At 37.9% G+C, this 5,244-nt stretch overlaps 1 pseudogene; it reads right to left on the bottom strand.

Moving 5' to 3' along the window:
- Positions 1 to 1,320: 1,320 nt before the first annotated feature.
- LOC121495909 lies at positions 1,321 to 2,933 on the bottom strand (annotated as a pseudogene).
- Positions 2,934 to 5,244: the final 2,311 nt, after the last annotated feature.

The raw sequence follows: 5,244 nt of genomic DNA, 5'->3' as shown, positions 1-5,244 counted from the left end.
AGATGACTTTTAAGATGCTGAGGAATGTTCCCTCTATCCCTACACTCTGCAGAGTTTTGATCAGGAATAGATGCTGTATTTTGTCAAATGCTTTCTCTGCATCTATTGAGGATCATATGGTTCTTGTTTTTTCTCTTGTTGATATGATCAATCACGTTGATTGCTTTATGAGTGTTAAACCAACCTTGCATCTCAGGGATAAATCCCACTTGGTCATGGTGAATAATCCTCTTAATGTACTATTGGATCCTATTGGCTAGTATCTTGTTGAGAAATTTTGCATCCATGTTCATCAGGGATATTGTTCTATAATTGTCCTTTTTGGTGCGGTCTTTGGTTTTGGAATCAAGGTGATGCTGGCCTGTTAGAACAAATTTTGAAGTATTCCATCCCTTTTTATCCTTCAGAACAGCTTTAGTAGAATATTATTTCCTCTTTAAACATTTGATAGACTTCCCCTCGGAAGCCATCTGGCCCTGGAATTTTGCGTCTTGGCAGGTTTTTGATAACTGCTTCAATTTCCTCGCTGGTTATTGGCCTGTTCAGGTTTTCTATTTCGTTTTGTTCTAGTTTTGGTCATTTGTGATTTTTCCAGAACTGCATCCAATTCTTCTAGATTGCCTAATTTATTGGCTTATAGCTGCTCATAAAATGTTTTTTAAAATCATTTGTATTTCCTTGGTATGGTTCTGATCTCTCCTCTTTCTTTTGTGAGTTTATTACCTTGAGGTTTTTTTTTTTTCTTTTTCATAAGGCTGGCTAAGGGTTTATCTATCTTATTAATTCTTTCAAAGAACCAACTCCTGTTTTTCTTTTTTTATCTGTTCTGCAGTTCTTCTGGTCTCTGTTTCATTGAGTTCTGCTTGAATCTTTATTATCTCCCCTCTTCTGCTTGGTGTAGGCTTTATGTGCTGTTCTTTCTCCAGTTCATTTAGGTGCAAGTTTAGCTTGTGTATTTGAGTTATTTCCAATTTTTTGAAGGAGGCTTGTATTGAGATGTATTTCCTTCTTGGGACCTCTTTGCTGTATCCCAAATTTTTTGAATGGTTGTATCTGCATTTTCATTAGTTTCCCTGAATCCATAGATTCTTCTCTAATTTCCTGGTTGACCCATTCATCTTTTAGTAGGATGCTCTTTAACCTCCATGTGTTTGAATTTCTTCCAAATTTCTTCTTATGACTGAGTTCTAGTTTCAAAGCATTGTGGTCTGAAAATATGCAGGGGGGCAATCCTATCTTTTGGTATCGGTTGAGACCTCATTTGTGACCTAGTGTGTGGTCTATTCTGGAGAAAGTTCCATGTGCACTTGGGAAGAATGTGTATTCAGTTGTGTTCAGTTAGAAAGTTCTGTAAACATCTGTGAAATCCATCTGGTCCAGTGTATAATTTAAGGCCCTTGTTTCTTTGGTGATGTCATGCTTAGAAGATCTGATATTTACTGACAAGTACTGTGTTGAAGTCTCCTACGATTAGTGTATTATTTTATTTTTTTCTTCCTCTACTTATTGAATTAAAATTTATTTGAAAAGGTAAAGTTTATATATCCTTTGAAAAAATAAGAAGTCAAAAATTTTAGAATTAAGTAATAAGTGTTCAACATTATAAAGCCATATATAACAGTAATGAAAGCAGTGGTGATGTTTACCCTGATAAAAATATCACAGAATTCAAATCACAACTTGGATTCTCAATGATTCAAGTGTCTTATCTTACACAATAAGAGTATGGTCAATTTTAAGGTAAACTTCCTCCAGATGTGCTATCCTCAAGTCCTCTAATCTTGTGGTCCATCAGCTCACACAATGGGATAGCTGGTTGCTGTGGCAATTCTACAATGGTTGTTCTGGTCTTAGGCCATTTTTATATAGCCATTCCAGCCCCATTCTGGACCCCAACTGTTCTTGATAATCCAAAACTTATTATTTGAATCTGTTCCTTCAAAGCCATAGCCAGCCACCAGAACACCATGATCTAGATCTTTGCTGCTGCAGTCTGGATCAAAATAAATGCCTGACTTGTAGCCCTGGAAATGCCTGCATCAGTAGCAACAGAGATGGGCCCTAGAGTTGCCACTGCCTTCATTAGGGTCTTTTCCCATTGAGGGAGGTCCATGAAGCCAGTGTCATTAGCAGCAGAACACTCAGTCTTGTCGTTACAGGTCTCTATGTCCTTTCCAAGATATGGATAAGATTCCTCTGAATCCAGGCCTCCATTGTCTTTAACATGATGAAAGGCGTTATCCATCAGGCCACCACTGCAGCCCTCATTGCCTTGAGCCTTAGAGCAGTCCACCAGGTTCTGCTCACTCAGTGGCACAAGTTTGCCTGTTTTCCGGAACATCTGTCTTTTGAGGGCACCAGTTGCACTAAAAGTCCAACAAGAACCACACTGACCCTGATTCTGCACAGGAGTTACGTAGCCTTTCTCTCTCCAGTCCACAGATTTGGGGATCTCAGCAAAGATAGGTTCTTGGAACACTTTCCCTTTCTTGTGCTTCTGGTTTGGAAAGTCATTCATCACCTGCCTGAATTCTTCATTGGTCATGTCACCAAAGGTATTCATCGCCATTGTGAAGCCATGTTTCCCTTGGCTATATTCTCCATTATGCAGTTCAATCATTTTCATATTCTCCCACACTGCTCTCCTCTATCCTTCTTCATTCATGCCATATAATCTGTGCATTGCCTTCCACTGGTACCATTGTGCATTTAAGCTTTGATCGAGTTTTGGAGCTGCTGAGGCTATTCACAAGCAAAGGGCAGACAAGAAGAGTGAACAATTCATGTTTCAAAAACCTGCGGCATCCACAGCTGCGCAGGTGCACCCCACGGATCGCCAAGGCCCACGAGTCTAGTGTATTATTTTCTAAGTATCTCTTTACTTTGGTTATTAATTGCTATACTTGGCATTATTAATTGATATACTTGGCATCTCCCACATTAAGAGCATACATATTCATGATTGGTAGGTCTTCTTGCTGGATTGATCCTTTAAGTATGATATAGTGTCTGTCTTCATCTCTTACTACAGTCTTTGAGATAAACTTTAATTGGTCTGATTTGAGGATTGCTACCCCAGCTTTCCTTTGAGGAGCATCTGAATGGTAGATGGTTTTCCACTCCTTCATTTACAGGCTGGAAGTGTCCTTAGGTCTAAAATGAGTCTTTTGTAAGACAGCAAATAGATGGGACTTTCTTTTTTATCCAGTCTGATACCCTGTGTCTTTTGATGGGATCATTTAGCCCATTCACATTCAGAGTAACTATTGAAAGATATGAATTTATAGTGTTATCGTAATACCTATTCTGTCCCTGTTTTTGTGGATTATTTCCTTGAACTCCCTCTTTCTTCTACAGGGTCCCCTTTAATATTTATTGTAGAGATGGTTTGGTGGTCACATAGTCTTTCAGTTTCTGCCTATTCTGGAAGCTCTTTTTCTCTCCTATTCTGAATGGAAGTCTTCTTATTTAGGACCGTGAATATATCCTGCCAGCCCTTTCTGGCCTGACCGGTCTCTGTGGAGAGGTCTGCTGTTAATCTGGTATTTCTCCCCATATAAATTAAGAATCTCTTGTCTCATGCTGCATTAAGAACTTTCTCTTAAATGTGTGGGAAATATCAGAAAGGGAGACAGAACATAAAGACTCCTAACTCTAGGAAATGAACTAGGGGTGGTGGAAGGGGAGGAGGGTGGGGGGGTGGGGGTGAATGGGTGATGGGCACTGAGGGGGGCACTTGACGGGATGAGCACTGGGTGTTATTCTGTATGTTGGTAAATTGAACACCAATAAAAATAAATTTATTATCAAAAAAAGAATTTTCTCTTAATCTTTGAAATTTGCAAGCTTTACTATTAAATGTGAGGTGTGGAATGGTTTGTATTGATTGGGGGGGGGTCATCTCTAACTCTTGGATCTGAATGCTTGTTTCCCTCCCCAAATTAGGGAAGTTCTCAGCTATGGTTTGTTCAAATATACTTTGTGGTCCTATCTATCTCTCAGTCTCTTCTGGAGTCAAATTATATGTAAATTCTTCCTTATCAAGCTATCATTTATTTCCCTAACCCTTTCTTCATTGGCTCTTAATTGTTTTTCTCTTTTTTCCTCAGCTTTCTTCCTTACCATCAACTTGTCTTCTATGTCACCCATTCTCTCTTCCACCTCATTAACCCTAGCAGTTAGGAAATCCAGTTTGGATTGCATCTCATTTAGTCTCTTTTTAATTTAGGCCTGATTAGATCTCACTTCTGCAATAACAAAGTCTCTAGAGTCTTTAGGCTTTTTTCCAGAGCCACCTGTAGCTTTGTATTTGTACTTCTGAATTGACTTTTTGACATCGGATTTAAATCCAAATTCTGTAACTCTGTTACAGAGAGTACTATTACTGGTTCTTTCCTTTTTTGGTGAATCCTTCTAGTTACTTTGTCCAGTGCAGAGTGGCTGTATGAGTGGGCTGAAACAAAAATATCAACCACACCCTAAGTAAAATATACCCTAGATGATTCCGAAGAGGTCAGAGACCAAAAAAATAAAAATAAATAAATAAAAATAATAAAAAAAACAGAGCAACATAAAACAAAAGGATCACTAAAGTGAAAAACAAATTTTAAAACAAATTAGTAAAAATAAAAGGTCAAAAACCACAGAGAATAAGAAAAAAAAAGGAAAATAGAAAAAAAAGTAAATAAGAGAAAAAAGGCAGGGGGGCAGCGGGGGATGGTGGTGGTGAATAAATGACAGTGGAGATAATGTAGTCTACCTGAGGGGACCTAGAGGGTAATCCTCTTGGTTTTGAGTGTATATTTTTCTGTATGTTAGAGCATGCTCTATCCTAAATTTATTTGAATTTATCCTAAATTTAAAAAATTTAGGTGGTGTTTTGGTGTTTTGAACACCAAAACATAAACAAGATAAAAGAGGGGGGTGCAGAATGGGAAGGAAAGAGAGAATATAATCTCACAGAATGAATCAGCACATTATTCCACTTGTTTCTCGGTGTATGTTGACGTGTGTTAAAAGGTATTAACTTACACCATTGTAAAACAAAACGAGGCAGAAAAAGCAAGAAAACAAAAACCCATACTCATATATCTCCCAAAATTAAATTTGATGACGGAATCCAGAAGTGAAAAAACATCTAAAGACATACAATTGTCGAAATATGAAAGTCCAAAAAGGGAAAAACTTAAAATGAAGAGCGTGCGTTAAAATATTTAGGTTACGGTGGAAAAGAGAAAAAATATA

The sequence above is a fragment of the Vulpes lagopus genome, chromosome 7, assembly GCF_018345385.1.
Source record: "Vulpes lagopus strain Blue_001 chromosome 7, ASM1834538v1, whole genome shotgun sequence".
Lineage (NCBI taxonomy): Eukaryota > Metazoa > Chordata > Mammalia > Carnivora > Canidae > Vulpes > Vulpes lagopus.
This window is presented reverse-complemented; position numbering and strand designations above follow the sequence as displayed.